Below are 23,160 nucleotides of genomic sequence, written 5' to 3' on the forward strand. Positions count from 1 at the left end.
GCTAGCTGTCATTGAACCACTTCTTTATTATGAATTAATTTCGTTTTTTTTCCATCGTCGACTGGTTATAAATCATTAAAAACGTAGTAGACAATCTTTTTGTTACTTTAATCCGTATTTTGTATAATTTTCTGTTTCAACCTCTGCCCGCTCAGCCTGTCATTAATAGATATTTGTACTTATGTCTGACGTTCTCAGGACCTTCAACATTTTATTGATCTACGTATGTTTGCTTCGAACCTGCTTGATTACCTACCTACAATTACTGAGAAGAAATGCATTTCAACTATTTTAATGAAAATCTTTATTATCGCCTTCCAAATGGGTTCCAATACAAGCATACTACCACTAAACACAAATTTTCAATAAACTTGCTATAAGGCTCAGCTGAGATATCCTCAAAGCCATGAGTGAATTTCGGGTTTTTCGGTTGTGGTTTATTTTTCGAACCCCATTCCTCCGTGTCTGATCTTGTACGGAATTGGCGGCCAAATTTACTTCCACTAGCTATATCAAAGTAAAATGTTTTCTCAACTTTTTAATCATAATAAGTAAAAAAAATAACATTAATCAAGCTCTCCAAACATACATTCCACTACCCACGTCGTCTGCTGTAAATTGTATTTTAATAATATTTTGTAAAAAACGCAAAATCTTTTTCTTTGCTTTTGACCAGTTTATTTATTAATTAAATAAAGAATTCTAATATTAATCAAGAAACTTAAGAACTGATTTGAATAGAATAAATTTTTTTACAAGGTCATTTTCTTAGAGCAGTTATCAGTAGGCCCTTAAAAAGTTCTAATTTGTAGCGACCCGTGAGATCTTTCGTGTGCGATACAGTCGATACATCTTAACGTCCTTATTCTTTAGCAGCTTCTTCAGAGAACTTAGAGCAATTTAAACTCATACATATTGAATGAAATCGACAACCTCAAGGAAATTGTATGGACTGAAAGTTGAAAATAATACCAGAAATACTTACATACTTGTATAAGTTAATTCTCTTGTAACACGTACAATAAATTCTCTAAATTTTTATACTCTCGCAACATGTTGCTGCAGAGTACAGTACATAGTTTTTTTCACCTAACGGTTATTTGTGTCACATACAAATAATCGAGTTGTATATGGTAATGGGTTGTCAAAAAAGTCTTGCGGTATTTTTATTGAATTTTTTTTTATTGAAATTGAAATGAATTTTTGATTACTCATGCCCAGCTCTTGACCGATGCTACGGCTGCTACTATGCCGGTCTCTTTCGACCAATTCAGCGATTTTATCGCAATTTTCGACGACAGGCCTTCCGGAGCGTGGCGCATCTTCGACCACCTCTACACCAGAACGAAAACGTTGAAACCATCGTTGTGCGGTGGAAATGGAAACTGTATCGGGTCCATAAACTGCACAAATTTTATCGGCGACTTGAGATGCATTTTTGCCTTTATCGTAGTAGTACTGTAAAATATGTCGTATTTTCTCTTTATTTTGCTCCATGTTTGCGACGCTACTCGTATAACTCGCGAACGACTTAAAAGAAACGACAATCAATCAAAAACGTATTAGCGCGTGAGATGAGCTTTCCAAAAAGTTATAGCACGACCCGGTGCGACGAATAAAACTAGAACTACGCGCTTTCAGCGCCAAATAGCTATAAATATAAATGATCAGGATGACGAATTGAAACCCGGGTGACTGTCTGTCCGTGCATGCTGTATCTTGAATAAAAATTGAGATATCTTTATGAAAAAAAATTACTTGTTCGTAGGTAGGCGTAATCGGATCGCTACCACGCCCACAAAACGCTATTTATCTAAAAGGTATAAAACGCCATTAAGCAACTAAGAATAGAACTGTAATTTTTATCAGGGGGGCACCTGTTTAAAGTTTTGAAAAAGTGGGCGTGGACCCGCTCTCTAATAAGTTTAATGTATACATCTCTTAAACTACTTAAGCTAATAACACTTTAATTGGATGATGGGCATGGCGCCGCCGACTTTTAGGTGAACACACGTATCTCGGGACCCGTCCGACCGATTCTGACCAAATTTGGTGCGTACATTCCTCTGAGATTTTTAAATTACAGTGTGAAAATTAGAGAAAATGGGCTACAACCACGCCTACTTCACATATAACACCATTTTAAATTCAATCTGATTCTTTAATTTCTCCAGTATACAAATCAGGTAGCAATTAATATAACGAGATGAAACTTTGTACAAATAATTCCTTTAAAGTAATCCACCTTATGACCAAAATTTGTCCAAATCCAACAAAAACCATTTAAGCCCCTAGGTACCGAATATGTTGGCTTCAGTACCTAAAATTTACTTTTAACCGAAAATATTGATCAATGTGTCAGATTTATAATTGAAAATTATAACGTCCGAAGAAATTGTTCAGATTGGAATCCTACAGTATGTACAAGTAGCTGCCGTATAAACTGACCAATCAAAATTCCTGTAATTAATATTTTTTATATGCGAAGGTATTGCTTACCTCTACAAGAAGTCACATGTCTAAATCAAGATTATAGATTTCTATAGATTGATTACTCCATTACTAACAAAGTAGATTAACTAGCAGCTAGCAGAGTTCTCCTTCAGCAAATTCCACGGCGTATGAGTAACTTCACAATGAATTAAATCAGATAATGTGGTATACTTTGTATATAGTAAAATTCTATTATTTTCGAAGTTAATAAATAAAATTTGTCCCATCGTGCTTTAATAATAATATAATGGGCTAGAAACACATAAAATTTATGCAAAAATCTGTCAAACTTTGGCCTTAAATTCTCAGTTAATTGCTAACTTATGAAAGTGTACTGAAAAAAAATATATGAAAATCCCCGAACGTCAATTTAAGAAGAAAATATTGTCAACAGCCTTACCGCCACAAACAAAAACGGCGAGCAGCTGAAAAATGTGCTGTGATCTGCAACACTTTGGCAGCCTGCTGACATGACTTTGAAAAAGTTTTGTAACTAACGGCTGCATATATTAGATGTTGCACGCGCACACACAGAAGTACAAACATTGCATATGGGCGAACTTTGAGCCATTTGGCAATCACTGCACGTAATGTGCAACACATTTTCAATGCGCCGACAACAACCCACACAATTACACGAACATAAAGTTAATGACACAATAACCATATAGTCAAAATACGGGGAATTGGTTAGAAATTATGCATTAATTTAGACGATTTTTTAGGGGGCAACTATTTGATTAGGGAACCTTAACTCTGAAAAAGGATGAGGATGCTAAGGATGCCTTGATAAGGTTTGTTCAGAATATTTAAGAGGCCGATGTTATAACCGAAAAGGTAAAGTAGTCAGTAATTTGTGCCAGAAAAGAATACACAGACAGTAAAATATTCAATTTTAAATCCAAGCATATTTGAACTGAATTCTAGCAATAGACAAGCATAACCGCAGCCTGAAGTGGAGACGATTTTTTTGTTTGCATAAGGCAAGAGGGGCATATATCAAGAGGGTATCCAGTTCATACGAAATGAACATAACCTTATTATGTTGATCAAATACACCAGATTTCCATCTGATCAAATTTGACTCGGACCGGGCCATTTTCGGTGGTCTCTAGGCCACCATATTCGCCAGTTTGCCTCCTGTGACTTTTATATGGATCAGTCTCGGTCAGATTTTCCCTTGTGCATATTGGTGAATATCTTCCTCGACATGCTTTCCAGATTGATTGAAGAAGTGCGAGGAGAATTATGAGTTAGTTAAATTCTCAGATGTCTAATAATATAAATTGTAGTATCTTACTCGCATTTTGGCAAATATAGATATGCAAATCTGCTTCAACCTTCTCTTCTAAAGGCTTAAGTTAGGGTTGTTTGTAGTAGTCATACTCCTTGTATTTTTCTATGCCATTTGGGATGGTAGATATTTTCAGTCTTCATTTGACGTTTCCTGAAAACAATTGGGGCTTCTAAAAGCTTCTGAAATTATATGATAATAATTTTAAGTTATCCTAATAATATCTTGCGTTAAAATTGGAACAAAATATTCGCCCACAAATAATTTATAAGTATGGAAGTCAGGCATGCCTGAGTAAAGATCTAAAGAAGGACAAAAATTCATTCAACCAACAAATTCCTTATTTTCAAAATATAATCTGCTTGCGATTTTTCGGCAATGCAGTGAAAATTGCCTTCATTCAACAACAACGCAAAGTGTTGATTGCTACTATAGGAGATTAGAAGAACAGTTCAGTCCGAAAAGTAACTAGACTACACTTAATTCCAAACTATAGACAGAAATAATTGCACACACACATATTTATAATATAAGCCAATACAATTGTATGTGCACGCCTACAGCACATTATGACAAGTTGAAGGACAAGATGAACAGCAGTCGGCAGCCAGCAGCCAGTTGCCTAGGAGCAGACTTTAAGCACAGCTCAGACACCAAAAGTAAACAAACGTTCAAACATACACACTCACTCCAGCAGCTACTTGCATATTTTCTATAAAGTTTGGCCATTGATTATGCCCTAACATTGATTGCTCGCCACAAAAGATGGTTACAAACATGTAAAAAGACAACAGCAATAGGAAAGTACGTCATAAAATTAACTGTTTTTTCTGAGCTTAATCCGCACAGACGCTCAATGAACTGCTGTGATATCTTTCAGTTAAGTCAATAAAGAGCAAAACTTTAAAACGTTTTATGGCCAAACACTCAAGCCACTTAATCTGTATATGGATGTGCACCACCAAGCTCTCGCCGTTACACCAACTCTACGCGCGCTCAAATCCTTTCCCGTCACCACTGAGCCGCTGGCGCCATGTTTGTGCGTTCTAATGACCCGCATCGAGCAAACAAATTTGCTTTATAGCCGCAAACTCATATTCGTGTAAACACATTAAATTCTGAGCCTTTCTACACACACGCTGGCGCAAACTGGAGCGTACATATAATATTTAAATATACTTTTTCAGACCGTTTTTATCAATTTGAGGGAAGAGGAGCCAATATATGCCGTGCTGTTAAGCTTTTTTTATATTTTATTTTTAAAGCCATTGCAATTTAATTTTCAAACTGACAAATGCAAATGTTGCTACTAGACTACTCGGATATTAAAAGTTTTGCTCTTGTCTGTGTGCGTACACCACGTCGTATGAGCATTATTGTTCGCTGTTCGTTGTGTAAGTAGACGATCATGTGGTATGGGTGATTTCAATAAAGCACGGTATCATGATGTATTATTGTAATAAGGAGGTGCAAGTATGCTATGCAAGTGTTTAAAAGTCTCAAGGTCGAATTTTTAAAATTTATGTTGACAAATGAGTTAATCAATTTTATGTAGAGTGACAAGGCCAATCTGATGCGCCACAGTATGTTCTAAAACTAAAAAGAATTTAACTACAGTAATTTCGATATCGAAAATGTTTTTCAAAATGAAGGTATAAAGATACTGAGTACTTATAGAGTTCATTAAACCAGCTGGCAAAGAGACCAAAGATATTTTCCACTAGAAAGCGTCAACTGCTTTAAAAAAAAACAACAAATAGGTTTTTCGGCAAAATCCATTTATTTTATTCAAAATAGTCTCCTTCTGCTTCAATACAGCCTTTTGCGCAGTCCAAAAGCATGTCGAACGAGTGTTATAGCTCGTTGGCCGGTATGGCCGCCAGTATGCCGTTGCAAGCCTTTTGAATGACCTCTACGTCTGCATAACGCTTTCCTTTCATGGTCCAATGCATTTTTCCGATAAGGAAGAAGTCGTACGGTGCCATATCAGATGAATACGGGGAGTGGTTAATGGTTAAAATTTGATTTTTAGTCAAATAATCGTCTTTCGAATGTTGGATTCTGAGCAATTTTTGGTCGTCAGTCAATTTGTGCGGAACAAACGGTGCACACACTTTTCATAAGCCCGAATGTTCGGTCAGAATGCGATAAATCGATGTTTTGGAGATTTTCAATTCCATTTCCATGAATTTCAATGACGATTTCGGCTGATTTTTGATGAATTCACGCACAGTTTCGTTGGAATTTCCGGTGATCAAGGATTTTGATTGGCCCACATGTTGATCGTCATTTATGTTCTCACGGCCACTTTGAAAACGTTAAAACCACTCGTGCATTCTGCTACGGGATAGGCAATTATCGCCATAAACTTGTTTCATCAATTCGAACGTTTCGGTAAAAGTTTTGCCAATTTTAAAACACAATTTAATGTTAGCTCTTTGCTCGAAGCTCATTTTCGCACCGATAACACAAACATACAGACACTTAAAACACAATAACTTCACTTCCAATCTATGAAATGTCATGAAATTCTCACTGTACAATCGATAGAGATAGCAGATGGCACCACCAGGAGACGCTAGATTTAAAAAGTCCTGTTTACTTTGGAAAGCACCTGGTTTACGATATTTTGTTGTGAGTTCTTGTGCTATTTCAAGAAAAAACTTCAGGGAAACACGCATATCTCAAAAAGTTGCGCGGGAATAAATTAATTTGCCGTAATTGAGCGTAACGGCTACATTTTAGAAGGCTATATGTCATGAAAAGCACGTTCAATATTGGCTTGTACGGCTTGAAGAGAGTCTGGTTTATTTACTGACTTCAAATAACACCACAAGAAGTAGTTCAATGTTGCTAAATCACTACTTCTTGTGGTGTGTGTTACGTAGAACTGTCTTGTTGGAACTAGATATTTAAGGGTTTCACATAGTCTCATAAAGTTATAAGTTATAACGATCCGAAAACATAGCATTGAGAATGGTAAATGTGTAAATGAGTACCCCAATTGTCAAGATAAACGTATTCCAGTTGCGGCCATAAAAAATTGGTTGTCATCGGTATATACCGCTCTCCATTGGCCATAAAAGTGTCACCAACTTCATTTTGAAAAGCGTCGGACCAATAATTCCACACCAAACTGTCAATGTAGGTGACTGTAATAATTGCTCATGAAAAATTTTTGGATTTTCTTCGCACCAGAATTGACAGCATCGGAAAAGATGAATTTCTTAAAAAATCGTTATGGTTTACAAGTTGTTCCAAGGCAAACTTAGCCAACTTACAACGTTTAGGTTGGTCCTATGGCTTCAATTCTTGAGTGAGTATAAATTTATACAAATGCAAGGCCAAATCCTTTCTCAAAATCTGGCAGATTGCTAATTCTTGATCCTAATTCTTTAGAACGTCTTGCAATCAACAAATTGCGATCTTCATCAACACTTGCCAGAACGACAGCAATATTTTCATTACTTCGAGCGTTTGTCTTATTGACACTTCGACACTTGGTACTTAGACATTACTTATAAGCTCGAAATTTTCAACAATTCGGCGAATAGCGAGCACAGGTTGACGATTATGACCATACAATGGCAAATGTAAGCTGCCATTTCATCTAGCAAAAATAACGATTTAGTGTGGTTCGTGAGCCGGTAATAATCATCGGTTCATATTTCTTGAAAAATGATGATGCTTAGAACGTAACCGTCAATGGCGACCGTTATCGCGCCATGATAACCGACTATGTGATGCTTGAAGTTGAAGATCGTGATCTCGGCAACATTTAATTTCAACAAGACCGCGGATTTATTGAGAGAACGCTTCGGTGAGCATATAATTTCACGTTTAGGACCAGTCGATTGGCCACCAAGATCGTGTGATATAAAAATAATACAAAATCTAAAGTCTATGCGGACAATCTTGCTTCGATTGAGTCCTTAGAGCAAAACATCACGCCTGTAATTCGCCAGTTACCAGTCGAAATGCTCGAACGATTCATCGAAAATTACTCTCAATAAATGGACCAACCGAAACGTGACTGCGGTCAACACTAACCTTCAAAAAATAAATGCCAAAGAATGTTCTTTCGAATGATAAAAAAACATTCCCCATTAAATTTGAAGTTTCTGTGTTTTTTCTTTAAAAACTATATATTATATCGTTTGACAATCTTGTTCAATCATTTTATATTAATATTTTTTACGCTTGCAAATTAAAAGGCAATTTCCAAAGCCAACTAAAATTACTAATAACTGAAATTAATAATAATCTCTTATATGTAATACCAAATCTCGCAGGCGTCAAAAATCCATCTCCCCAAATTATCACTTCCTCACACTTTCAACTATCATTCACTCAACATAAATTGTTATTTTTTACTATGACTTTCTGTTTAATGAGTTGTGAAATGACTGCACTAAATTTCAATAACAAAATGACCGTGCAAAAATGCCGCACTAAAGATAAGTGGAGAATCAAATTTCTGTCATTTTTCAAGTATATACATATATATATTATTTTTATGAATTTTTAACGAGTATGTTGATTATAAAGCACTGATTTTCAAACTGCAGGCAAAAGTATCATTACAAATGAATTTGTTTTTAAATAGTTATTGTTCTTTTTTTCAAAAATTTCAAAAAATACTTTGGAATTATCACCAATTATTATGACGAATTCTGACAATCACAATAGGAAGAACTTTGCTAAATGGCAATCATATTTAAGGCTTGTTTGGTTGTTTGATTTGCGCCAGACCGCAGGTGCTCTCACTTAAGCCATGATTAAGTCCATTATGTTCCAGGTGCTCAGCATTCAATGAATTTTGTAAATCCCTAATTTTTTCCACACCTATTGTACAATGTCTCTTAAGTTGGAACATTAGAAGTCAAGAAACAACTCTTCCGGCTTAAAGGTGGGCATTTGCAAAAATGATGTTCCAGCGTATCATCTTCCTCCGCACATGCTCTTCATTCCGCTGAATCCATTTTTCTAATTTTGTGAGAGTAAGATTTTAAGAGTAGGTGCCTTGTGATGATCCCTACAATATCACTAAGTTCCCTTTTACAAAAGTAGACAATTTTCTGCTATATCCTCTATCAACACTACCCTAAAGTAACGTTGTAGTATGCCCTGTTCTGCTAGCATTCCGAGACCTGCGGAGTTTCTCTAGGTTCTACTGCTTCAGACATCTCTTTGGCAGCCTAAGAAAATTGCGCCTCGTCTACCTTTCGGTTCCTTTAACTCCTAAATATAATGACCAAATACCATACAGAGTGAGGCTTAATGTTGGCGATACGAAGAACCTTCATTGTCGCTTGGTTGTTCACTTGGTTTTCTGGCTTAAACAGAAGAACACTTGGAGACTTCTGTAACACCAACAATTTCGGCGTGAAAGAAAGACGTAAGGATTACCAAAGAAGAATCTCGCTCCTGTTCTTGGTTTTCCCTTTGATCCGTCGGTGAATATGTAGATTTACCGTTGGAACTGTCGATCACAGAACCATTGGTCCTTTATTATCTACTGGGGAATGAAAACGCTGAGTTTTATTCTTCATAGATCTCCTTTTCTCGTTCGCATTTTCAATATAGCTCTAATTCATTTAGAAGTTCAGGTATGATACCATCCCGGCATTACGTCGAGTCTGGCCCCAAAGATCTAAAATCATATGTCGGCTGGTTGAAAGCATTGTATCAAAATTCACTTGAACATTTATTGGCCGCATATCGAGTGTAACCTTTAGAGACGTTGTTGATGTAGTTTTTATTCCGCCCGCAATCCCCAGCAAGAAGGCACCTATTCCAGGGAATTAATGAGGTACTCTTAGGCCCAGTTAGAGGAGATGCGAAGTTTCATTTCTAAGAGCCGGGATAGGCGATTTAGATTCTTCCCTGAACAAAGGACAACTAAGTTGTCCACGTATATCGTATTTAAGGCTTAAAGAAAATATTTTATAAAAAAAGTAATAATTTTCCGCAATCCCTCATATTTTTCTCTCGTCAAGTTATATGACAACTGTAAAAACCTAAAATGCTTTTAGTATGAAAGATTCACCTTTTAACTATTTATCACCCAACAACGAATGATAGTTTATATAAAAAAGATAAATTGCATTAGCAAATCAGCAACAGAGTCAACGACATCTGTTGAACACATTGTCATAATACGATTTACACAGATCCATGACAACTCACGAGCGACCGTTGCCCGACATTATGCGCGGAACAAGAAAAGATCATTACACACACACACACATACAAATCATGCACAAATTGATTCTCGCCATTTACTATGGTCATTTCGCAGCATTCCAATCAGCAAAACCATTCACAACATCACACCCACCAAAACAGCGCTGTAACTGCGACAACTATTGCTACAACAAAAACTACTTCTGTAGTAAATCTTCAACAGACTGTGGGCAAAAGTGGCGCGCTCTCTAGCAAACATGTCTTCAGTGATTTGACGTGGTTGACGGTTCATTGCGTTGCATCCTAACCTCAAACTTACACGAAGCGACGCTGAAGCAGCTACATGCGCTAAGCGCAAATGATTCGTTGCCTTTTTGTCCTTCAATTCATCAAGCAATGAACGCGACAGCACCAACGTCACGAACTTGTTTTGTCACCGAAAACACGCTGTTTTAGTATCTTCATTTTTACAGTTCTTGATTATTAAGCTTTTTATTTGACGAACATTTCAGGCGAATGAGATAAGAAGTAAGATCTTAGATTCAAAATTTCCAATTCGTTACTTGTTGGCACTTGACTGATGATTATTTTCTACTGCGGATGATTTGTTGTTGCTACATTTGTGATTGTTGTGCTTTTGGTTTGTACGCAATAAAGTGAATGTCACCGCTGGCAGTACTCACCGCATTTGTTGTTAATATTATTTAGAGCGTAAGTTACCCAGTTGAAAATAGAATTTACTGTTGTCTACTTTCTACCTTATTGAACCAATAAATTAAGAATCATTTTTTTGGATTATTTTGAATATTCTAGTTTTGTTTTTGAAACTTTGAAACTAAATTGTAGACGTCTGTTAATTATTCTGCAATTAAATTATAAAGATACCTTCCCAACCCGATAAGGAAAATCTGTTTCCCTCATCCACGTAATTATTTCCCAACTTCAACATTTTCATTAACTTTTTCTTTTAAACCTACTGTTGAAGATTCAAACACTTCATAGTTTTTATGACATTCCGATTATTTTTAGAAACCCAGAAGTCGAAAATCAGTTCCTTCTTTTGAGACTTGAAATGAAAATTCATTGCTTCAGAAAGAATTTAAGATTTCAAAAAGAACGATTCCCATCAAATACTTATGAAAATATAAAACGCATATAATCTACTGTAATATCCAAGGTTTCAGATTAATTATAAAGATAAGAGTTTAACATTTTGTTTTAAAAATTATTCCGGGCAAGTGACCGCCGCGGCTGACGCGAGCTCAATTCAGGGCCATATGTCAGCAATAACGCGCCGAATATTCGCTTTCAAATCGTCAACCATTTTGGGCTTATCTATGAAGACAACCGACTTTACATAAATTGCATGATTTTGGAGGCTACGCCACAGGTCTACTACATGAAATAATACGCTCATCAAAAGTTTCCTTCAGTAGATTTATTATTTTGTTGGTTGTAACGCATGTAGCATCGTCTTTGTCATCCATCCAACATCTACTAATTCAGGCAAGAAAACGACATTAATCCCGGTTCCGTAATATTCCCCATTGACTGGTACATTAGGTCGGTTCATTTTTAAAAAAATAGAGACCAATGATTCCTTCTGCCCATAGAGCACACCAAGCAAGCAGTGACTTTTTGAGGATGTAATTAGAGCCGCAAACTAACTCCCAGAAGGTAGTTGTTTTTAATGTTTCTAAGGTTGTCCCTGTTAAAAGGCTAAGCCCACAGTTGACTCACGTCCGGTCCTCTCCACCTGCACTTATTACACCAACTTAGTGATTACGGCAGAGGATCGTACTCCGCAAGCTGCCACGGTTTTAACGGGAAAGACACTATCGGTATTAACTCACCAGCAATTTCTGCAGAGTGTCTCTTCCACTTTCTCAAGTAACGGAATACTTTAGACAGCCCAGGTTTCAAAAAAGTCCAAAAAAGCATCAGTCCGGAAGTCATAATCCGAGTTGAATGCAAGGTGAAGGTCTGATAGCGCTTTTCACGAGCTGTATATGTCATATGTCATTTGGTGTTAGCCAGGACATGCAGCACAAATTTGAGTCTCAAGGATAACTCCCTGTCGAAGTAAGCGCATATGTTGAAATTACTTTCTCTTAACAATCCTTCTTACGAAAATACACACCTTTGACTTGTGTTAGAAGAATAATGATGTTACACTGCGAACAGAATACTTAATTCTGCTCTGCATTGACCGAAACAAATGGTAGCAAAGTCAGAGCTATATGGTGAATGCATCAAAACTCCCCAGCCAAGCTTTCCCAGTTTTTGACGAATCATCAAAGATTTGTGTGCTCTAGCGTTGTCCTGATGGAAAACAAAGCCTTTTCGTTAATCAATTCTGGCAGTTTTTGCTATTGCTTGCTTCAATCTCATCATTTGTTGATGGTAAAATGTAGAATCAATCATTCGAATCGGCTGGAGCAGCTCATGGTATATGATTCCTTACCAATCTCACCAAACACTTAGCATAACCTTTCGAGGAGTCAATCCTGGCTTTGCGATCATTTGTTTAGTCTCACCACGCTTGTACCATGATCTTTTTCGCACATTATTGTCGTAGTTGATCCACTTTTCGTCTTCTGTTACCATTCGCTTCAGAAATGGTTCGATTTCATTTCGTTTCAGCAAAAAATCGCAGATGTTAATTCGGTATATACAATTTCTCACAGTCAATTCATGTGGTACCGAAGCATCGAGTTTATTTTTGAAGCCAACCTTTTTTAAATGGTTTAAAATCGTTTGAAGGTGAATGTTAAGTTCCTTAGCGATGTCATGGCTGCTTATGTGACGGTCCTGGTCAATATTTTAAATAATTTCATCTACTTTTTCAACGATATGTCAATCAGAGGTGCATCTTTCACATCGAAATTTGCAAAACATAAGCGAGCGAACCATTGTTGTACTACACGAACTGATACAGCATCGTGTTCGTAAACTTCACAAATTTCCTTGCTGGCGTGCGTGGCATTCTTCCCTTTTTTATACAAAAATTTCAAAATATAGCGAATTTCTTCATTATTTTCACTCATTTTTGAACAGCTGTAACTTATTTCAACTTTCCCGAATTAAATTTTTAAAGCTTAAACCTCACCTTTTCAACAATATGTGGTATGACACAATGTGATTGGTAGTACTGGAGATAGACGACTGCAACGACATCTATTGACAAAATACGAAAAGACTTTTTCGACTATCCAATATTATAAGTCCTTCATCCCCTACAAACATTACCAAACTCAGTAGTAGGAATGTCAATTAGAACTGACAATAAAGCAGTGGTAGCGATTGCAAAAAATATACAGAAAATTATATATTGCATAGACCTATGTTATACTACATAATAAATACCCTCTATTTCAAAAACTCGATATCATCCATCAGTTGAAAAATGTTTAAGAAGTAAGTATGCCTTACTGTGGTTACAAGCTTGAAGTGGAAACCGATAGAAAAATATCTGCACTGTATTCGAGCCATTGTCGCGCTTCCATCACCATTAGTGTCACCAGTTTTAGCATCAGCAACTTGTTCACTCATATCTCCGCACATACTCTTCACAATTTCTGCCACCGCCATTGTCACCGCAATCTATATCAGCCACATTCTATTCGATTTCGACGTGACGCTCGTCGTTTCAACGTCACTTTAGACGCCATTCAGACGCGCTGAAATAAAAATAAACAACAATAGAATTTTTATTGTCCAACATATACATATGTGTGTGTGCGCATATTTTTCGCCATTTTCCACTCCGTTACTATTTCTTGTTTCGGCGAGGCAGCTTACCAATTTGCACTGGCAATTCGTAGGATTTATGTTTGTTTTCCTTTGCGCGATGACTATGCTATGAGTATCTCTGTTGTTTCAGCTACCAATTGACCACACAAGGACTTCGGGAAAGGAATTTAGTAAAGTGTAATTTGTTATTTTTTTTGTATTGAGTGCGTATGGCTTGCAGATAGTTTAGAGTTTTAGTGTTGCTTTTTAGTTGAATAACCCAATAAGCAATATTGTCTAGAACTTCATTGAAATCTAACTAGCGTAAATGGAATTTTCAGAAGTTTTTTTTGGCTCAAATGTCATAAAATATACTAAAACAAAGTGTGGAGCGAACAAAGCGAGTAAATCATTAGGTCCCCTAGGAGCAAAAATCATTGGCAAGATCGATATTCTTGTATATAATTATATTTCATGTTGTATCACACTGATAAATCGTAAAAAACTTGCTGTAGTATGAGTATGCTGTTTTGAACCTCGAAGAAAAAGGATCAAGTTATCAGTTATACATACAAGAGGATTGTATATTATATATTAAGAGTATATTTTCTCTTAAGTACTTATTTTTCCATTTCATTTTTGTAAAGATATAATTGAGAGCGTGTGCGTATCAAAAGAATATGTCAAAAAATCTTGTCTTGAGCACTCTTTGATTACTTGACATTGACGGCTCGAAAACATCGGAAGACATTGGTACAGGTGTCGCATATCGAACTTTTCATAGCTATTGGACGTTTTCCAAGCAGAAGTCTTTCCTATAAGTCATTGAGTAGAGATAAATCTCTAACACAACTATCGCAATATACTATAAGTATCGCCGTAATCAGAGAAGCGGCACTCAAAGCAATCTCAGTTTACGACATTACATTGCTAATGTTGCAAGAGAGCATAGAACGGCTAACTAGCCTATCAGCTCGCGGTTGCCACGTCACAAAGTTAGGGCCACTAATGAACTGATAACGAGTTGCCCGCGCTGCAGCTGCCGGCCGAAAACCTACAATGCGGTTGATCCCTTTATCATAAAAGAGCTGCTCCACAAAGAGGATAGAGAGGGCAGGGAAAAGATTCCAGGTTGTTCGATAAGTTTCGTCGTTTGATAAGTAAAACAAATGATTCAAAATACATTTTATTATTCAGTGTAATCTCCCTGAATATTAATACAATTGCTCCGACGATCCTCCAATCTGTGGGGATCCCTGAAGTTAGAATGCGGAAAGTCTGCAAAATACGCTTCAATAGCCATTATGACCGCTTCATTTGATGAAAAACGCTCGCCACGCAGAGATTTTTTGAGTTCAGGAAACAAACGGAAGTCGCTGGCGGCCAAATCTAGTGAATACGGTGATACCAATCCAATTCGAACTTTAATTCATGGATTTTAGCCATTGTCGAAATGCTCTTGTGACACGGTGTATTGTCCTAATGAAGAGGAATTTTTTTCTTCTGCAAACCGGCTCTTTTTTACGAATTCTTTCTTCAACTAGTCCCAAAGGTTGCAATAATATTCAGAATTATTTTTTTTCCAATTTGCAAGTAATCCACAAACAAAATTTCTCTCGCATCTGATACCATAACCTTCTTGGCCGATTTCCGGACACGAACTCGTTTCGAAGGCGAACAACCAGGTTCACACCACTCTTTAGCCTCTTGTTTTGTTTTAGGATCATGGTGATAGACCCAAGTCTCATCCATAGTGATGAATCGACGCACAAAATCCACTTTATCCTTTTTAAAACGCTCCAAAAGTTGCTGAGATAGTCGCATTCGAATGTGTTTTTGTTCCATTGTTCGCGAATACGGCACCCATTGTGCACACCGCTTTCTAAAAGCCAAAAATTCACTTAAAATATGGCTTACGATGTCTAATGAAATGTGTAGAGCCTCTACTCAATCTCTCTCAGTCAATCGACGATTTTCCAAAACCATATCCTGTATTTTGGCTATGATTTCTGGTGTTGATGCGCTTTTTGAGGTCTTTCACTTGGATCGTCTTCAAGACTTGTACGACCACGTTTAAATTCAGCAGCCCATCTTTCTACTGTTCTGAACAATCATTATTTACTTTTAACATTCGTTCGTGAATTTCTTTTGGTGCTACACCTTCCAAAAACAAGAATTGTATCACTGCGTGTAAACAAAGAATAAATTGACTGATTGAAATGAAACTTCACATACACTCATATGAAGAGTATACCAATAAAGCGAAAAAAAAATTTTGGCTAGCAGCAACGCTCTCTCTTATCGCACGACAAAACAAAGTTGCTAAAATATGTTTACAACCCCACTAGGTTCAGAAGTGTAATAAACCTCCCGAGGAACTAATTAAGGCAAAAAGAACATATTTAATATGTCTCTTTTGCCGGAAACTCCCGAACACTTGATGGTAGACTGATCGGCAGTCGATAGACGCAGGATCAAAGCTCTTGGATCTATGAAGACCTTAGGTCGCGGTACAAACCTCAATTTATTTATTTTCTCTTCAATTGTTTTATACGAAACATACCTTTGAAAGAGCCGAGTTTGGCGAATAAATGACCATTGTACTTAACAATAACATAACATACCAAAGAAGATTTAACCATATAATGATAAGAAAATAATCAATCAGAAGCGAATTATTCACATATTTCTAATGGTTAGAACCATAACGAAACATGACTGCAGATATATCAAAGTTATATTTGTGTCTCGAGCACTAATTCAGTCTGAGATCAAAGTCTCTGGACAGTGAAAACTATCATTACACGAGATAAATATATGTACAAACTGAGTTGTACTCGACCGAATCTGCAAAAGTTCAGAAAAGCAAAGAATTAATTGCTCAAAAACGTTTAGTTTATAAAAGATTACAAAATAAAGAAATAAATTCAAGTAACACACTACAAATGCAGCTTCCACTATAAACAATACTTTATACAGTTCTCACCTATAAATTTTCTGAGTATTTCGCCAGCCATCTCAATCCTTACAATTATTTTCAGTTCGTTCAGATAAGATCCATTTGTTGAACTCTTCAACCACACTTCAAAAAACAAATTGAATTTACTGAACAAGTAAGGTCTGCTAAAAACAAATCATTACTTTTCAAATAGATGGATTCAGTAATCTGTATGTCCAGTTATATAAGGGCTGTGGTATAGATTGCTTTATATGGCGTTAGAACGATAAGCCATATTTTTCTGTTCCTCTGCGATAAAGTCAGGCGGTTGGAAATGTGATTTGCGTTTATAGTCCTCTTGGTTTCACTAAATCCATCAGAAAACTTTTGCTTTGAACAAGATCTTAGTTAGGACCTGCACTGTCAACAATCCGACTATCTGTAGCAAGCAGACGGAGCAAAAGTGACCTGCTTTAACCAATAGGAGAACAATTGTGTTCCATCAGGAACCTAAGGGGATTTGTATTAAGGTCAGGCCTAACATCGATAGGTAAACGCCCTTAAACTCTGAGAGTTCAGACTTTTTCCAAATAGATACCTTCGTTCTTTCTTTAAATTTTTAAAATCATCGCGTCTTTCCAATATTTTTACTTTTCTGTATTTGTTGGGACGATAAATATAACACATATACTTAATATAAACCTTATTTATACAAACATACATATTTGAAGTGAAACACTTCTTTTCATTTTCAATTCTTCATTTATTTTTTGTCTTTTTTCCAGCTCCCCATTTGCGTTAACTCGTGTGCAGCTTGTGTTGTCTTTGTGTGACCTTTGATTGCGGGTCGGTATTTGCTTTACGCTTCCATGGCTTAAGAATACAATTACAACAACAACAATAAGATACCAATTTCCAACACTAAATGTAAGTAAAAAGTTATATCCACAATGTGCACATCACGCACTTCAGTACAAATTTTTCAATCAAATACACCACATAATTGATATGTATGTGCGTACATGTGTATATATGTATACTCAAACACTTATGATATATATATATATATATATATGTATATATATATGTATGTGTGTGTAGAAGGATAGCGAGACTTGAAAGTCTATTTTCGATTTTCACTTATTTGTTTCTCTTCATTTTCTTGCCTTCTTTGTTTCTTTATTAATCTACGTCAATGACCAATGAATTAAGCTTCTTTTGCCCCGAAATTTCTCTCAACACACGGCTAACCGCTCAAACTTTATACGCTTTATGGATTTGTGTTAAAGTTTTACAGGATTCTTTACTTAATTCACCGACTTCTTTTTTTGCTCTTCTATTTTTTCACATTATTTCCGGCCTTCGAAACGTAGTAAAAGCGTTAACAACTCAGACTTTCAACTGAGCATTTCGAGCATATTTTGGTTGTTCTAGTTCCTTAACTTCACACTAATCCCCACTCATCATTATCGCAAGCGCTTCCAGGCGGAGATACACTCTGTTTATCGGCGGTGTCCTCTTCTCTGCCACTATGCGGGGCAATAAAATTGATGTCACGTTTTTATGACGTTGTTGATGAGTTGTTATCTTTGATTTCGTTTTGCTGCGTACTGCACACCAACTCACTGTCCCTACTGTCCCACCAACCGCTCTTGCATGCCTCTCCAATCCGCTCGCACAGCGCTTCATGCTCAGAAGGGTAGAGGCATTTAGTTCGCCGCCAACACAGCATTGCTTTTTTCGCGTGCAAATCTCTGTGTGTGTTCAAGCAGATTTCCGGTTATTTCTCTTACTTCAGCGCTAAGTGTCTGGGCATCAAGGACCTACGTTTTGCTGTCACTTTTCTTTAATTTTGGCGTTCATTGCACACTTCGTTAGGGCGGCACGCTGCGACGTGGCTGTCATATTTGTTTGTTTGCTTGTTTACTCAAGCTCTTCAGTTTTTCCTTAAAAGCATATTTCAAGTGCAGTCATAAAATTTTTATGTCAACATTCCCCTCCATTTAACACGCATTCAAGGTTATTTAATATGTGCTCGCTCCAAAGTACTCGGAAGCATGAGTGAAACTAATTTTGCTTGTCATCTTTTATGTGCTCGATTTCAATTATATAACTAATTAGGCTCTTAGTGTGAGCCTCAATGAGTTGAAATGTGCTATACATACTTATGCCTGTGTAAATAGGTGTAGGTCACACCACCATGTGACGGATGTTATGATGATAGTCAAACTCATACGTGACGGTATTAATTTCAACGCAATGCAAACTAACAAGGCCGGCTGTGGTTTACACACCTAAACATAATCCAACTTGTGGAACCATACTGATGACAAAGATACAAGATTGACCAAGACTTTTGATTCACTGTGTTAAATATGTTATTTTATCAAGCAGAAAACTTCTACGAAAACAGTTTTTACATATATTTTTTCAAGCTTACCTTAAAAAATGTGGTGAGTTTATTTCCGAAAATGTGTAAATTGAAATTTTTCTTTTGTAGCATAATTTCTTGAGTGCTTTCTATTCTAAATATATTTCCCAAACAGTTTTCTTAACCTTCTTCATTATTATACCTTTGTTAACTTCTTTAAAGATGTCGCATCATAGTTTCGAAATATTTCCTTAGTTCCAAAATATTGATATTTATTCCTCAGGAAGCACTTTTTGATCTCAAGTGGTAGTATCACGTTAAAGTCAACATGATTCTTTTTTATATTTTCGAGAAAATTTTTTACAAAAATAAAAATAAACGATGGAAGATCAGATAATTCAAAAAGTTGTCAATCTCAAAATTTCTGACAAAACCCACAGAATATTATTTAGTGATGCCCGTTAAACATAAACAGTGTGAAGATATCATAAAATATTAAACCTTGAAAATGTATATTCAGTTACTTAAAAATAATCAAATTAGTACTGTACTACTCGTACTGGCAAAAAATAGTAAGACTAATTGAAGAACTTTTTTTATAGATTGGTAAGACTGTCAGTGTCATCTGTACCTAACGTCGCACCAAAATAATAATTAGTGTTTAAAATACGCATGTCTTTCTAAAGTACATGAAGTCTATTCGGTGATTCCTACGATGAATGAAGTTATTCAAGAAAGTTCCATTAAATGTTGTGTGCGTAATCAAATTTCTGGTGGCGGAACATGAAACACGATTCATTCACAATTTTTTTTCGAATTGGAGGATTAGAAAAAAGTTGGGACAAGTGTATTGGGGCCTAAGGGGATTACTTTGAATAATACTAGGATGATTATTTTCATTTTGATTGGTTACTTCGTATGGCAGCTGTGTGTATGTGGAAGCTTAGAAAGAACGCAACCATTTGGTCAACTAGTTATTTTTTGTAGTAAAATAATTTTCTTTGTATACGCAAATGTTTAAAGGTACTATTTTCAATGGTTGAAATTTTCAAAATTCATGACTCCGAATTTTTTTATATTGAGTCGAAATAACCCAAAACAAAATGTCTTGCAGGAAAAAATCTTAAATGTAAATTCTTGTTGGAATATAATAATACAAGGGTCGTTCCAAAGTAAACAGGATTTAAGAAAATAAAAAACAAAACAAATGGTTTTTTCGGCAAAGTCAATTTATTTTAATCAAAATAGTCTCCTTCTGCTTCAATACAGTTTTTTGCACCGTCCAAAAGCTTGTCGAGTGTTTTAGCTTGTTGGCCGGTATGGCCGCCAGAATGCCGGTGCAAGCCTTTTGAATGGCCTCTACGTCTGCATAACGCTTTCCTTTCATGAGCAAATGCATTTTTCCGAAAAGGAAGAAGTCGCACGGTGCCATATTAGGTGAATACAGGGAGTAGTTGATGGTTAAAATGTGATTTTTGGTCAAATAATCGGTAACAATTATGTCCTTCGAATGTTGGATTCTGATTCGTCAGTCAATTTGTGCGGACCAAACAGTGCACACACCTTTCGTAAACCCAAATGTTCGGTCAAAATGCAATAAATCGATGTTTTGGAGATGTTCAATTCCATTTTCATGAATTTCAACGATGATTTCGGCTGATTTTTGATGAATTCACGCACAGTTTCAATGGAATTTCCGGTGATCACGGATTTTGATTGGCCCACATGTTGATCGTCATTTATATCCTCACGACCACTTTGAAAACGTTGGAACCAGTCATGCAAACTGCTACGGGAAAGGCAAACATCGCCATAAGCTTGTTTCATCAATTGGAACGTTTCGCTAAAAGTTTTGTCAATTTTAAAACAAAATTTAATGTTGGCTCTTTGTTCGAAGCTTACTGACACTTAAAAAAGTTCCAATAGTTAGAAATACAACTTCATATTTATATTCCCTCGAGAATACTTCCTGTTTTCATACAAGAAAGCAAACACGTTTTTAAGAGGTCAGTAGGGTAATGTTTTTTCAATTTTTTTTTTTTTTTTTTTTGGATTTTCTGTAATGTAGAAACCCACTTTACCATTGGAAGGCTTCGAAAACGTCCAAAAAATAATAATGCCGCTCGACGTTCGGAGCGCTCGGAGTGCACACCAGAAGCTTTAAACGCGTTTTTCTCAAAACACACTTTTCTAAACTGGCGAACATAATTCCGGTCGATCTACTCAACCGATTTGCTTAATTTTTTTTTTAAAGTTCCGTAAGCGTCTGGCTATCATCCCTACTAGATTCATAATTTTTTATAATTTATTGACAATGTTATGACAAAATTTATGTAAAAAAACATGGGGAATAATTAAAAAAAACAACGTTAATTACTTTTTTATTTATCAACATTGTCATCTAAAAATTCCGAAAAAAATTTTTTATACACTCCACGATGTACCTCATGATATGTGAAAAACGTTCTATTGTAGAATAAAAATTTCTATAAAAAAACGTCAAAAAAGCAGGCCAAATTACCCTACTGACCCCTCAAATATACTTTGACTAGTGCGTTGGTAAGAAATTGTTATATAAATTTATATCGCTCCTGGTATTACAAAAAGTGAAAACTGGTTTGCTCGAGCCAAATCAATCGGTTAATTCCGTACATGTGATAATTAATTTAACAAAAGTTTTTACTTCTTAAGAAAGCCATGAAAATAAAAAAAACGAAATTGTTTTCATTACTGTACTTAGGTCATCATTAGGCCATACTTAACCAGCAACAAAAACCAGATTTTTTCCACCTTGTATTGTATATATTTAAAGTTGGAGCAATGGGAGCCGTGGAATATATCTCGACTAATCTGGTAGAAGAATGAGCATTCGCATAGATAATGTTCCAGTGTCTCATTATCGCCCTCACAGACTCTGCTTTCCGCCGAATCCACTTTTTCAATTTTCTGAAGGTGAGATTTTAAAGGTAGCAGCCCTGTGATGACACTTATAATATTGCTAAATTTAATTTTGACTAAAAGTAGAAGCTTTTGATAACACTATTCCAAAGTAACTTTGTGATATGCCCTGTGTTACTAGTGTTCCAAGACCAGAGGTAATACTTTAGGGTTCATTGCTTTAAGTAACACTTGAAGAGCTTAATTCTCTGAGGCAGTTTATGGTAATTGTGTTTTCAGATGCCCAGAGCGTGTCAGCTCATCCGCCTTTTCATTTCATTTTATCCTGTTGATTGGAAACCCAAATGATAATACCGTGATACTTACTGAAAATCTAGTTAATGACTGCTTGCATAACCTAACGCAGTGAAGTTTAGTAGAGGTGCTACAGATGGTTTTAGTAGTCGCTTGGCAATCAACTAGAAGTTTTATGAATTTGCTGGTTAGAGCAGAAGCCCATTTGGCGTATTTTGTTATACCAACAATTTCAACCTGATAGACTGGATTGTTGTCGCATAGTTTGAAGTCACCTTCTGTGTATGGATTACAACTGAAGAAGCCCTCTTCTCAACCTATTTCAGCCTTTGACCTGCCGGTGGATGACTAGATTTCAAGGTTCGAAGACACCCTTTCAAATAAAAAAGTCCTTGATTTTGATCGATCAGTTTGTATCTCAGCTATATCCTATGTTGGCCCGATATCGGAGGTTCCGACACACGTTCAGCTTCTTGAAGAGAAAAGGAGCGGTGTAAAATTTCCCTCTTCAAGTTATAAAAACATATACATATAATATAGGCGTACAGTAATTCTTAAAATTATTGGGTGGAAGACTGTAAAAAATATTTAACAGGGCCATTGAACCTAAAATAAAGCATTATTAATGGTTTATTTAAATAATCCATAACAATGCAACTTAAGAGAGTGGAAAAAACGCTTCAATTTCGAATATAAATATGGCCCATATACCATTTTAGCGTATGTATTTGCCTCTTAAACTTCAACCAGCAAAGCGTCTCGAGAAAAATGCGAAATATTGTTTGCGCAGCTGTAATTTTACTTTTGTTTGGTGTCACTACAATTAAGGGTAATGCAGAATTTAGGATTTCATCCGCATCACACCACTTATGTTATTATAACCATGTTTCGTATTATCTTATCACCTTTTGTTGCAGCACAAGATTGCCGCCCCCTGACGATACAACTGCTTGT

At 36.2% G+C, this 23,160-nt stretch overlaps 1 long non-coding RNA gene across 2 annotated transcripts in view; it reads left to right on the forward strand.

Annotated features, from left to right (window-relative positions):
- The window catches only part of LOC120773893, a 212,728-nt gene that overhangs the window by 160,217 nt on the left and 29,351 nt on the right, over positions 1 to 23,160 (forward strand). For both annotated transcript variants that reach the window (XR_005705198.1, XR_005705199.1), the window contains exon 5: positions 17,429 to 17,570. This is a non-coding gene — a long non-coding RNA (uncharacterized LOC120773893). The remainder of the gene's footprint in view (positions 1 to 17,428; positions 17,571 to 23,160) is intronic.

The sequence above is a fragment of the Bactrocera tryoni genome, chromosome 4 (assembly GCF_016617805.1).
Source record: "Bactrocera tryoni isolate S06 chromosome 4, CSIRO_BtryS06_freeze2, whole genome shotgun sequence".
Lineage (NCBI taxonomy): Eukaryota > Metazoa > Arthropoda > Insecta > Diptera > Tephritidae > Bactrocera > Bactrocera tryoni.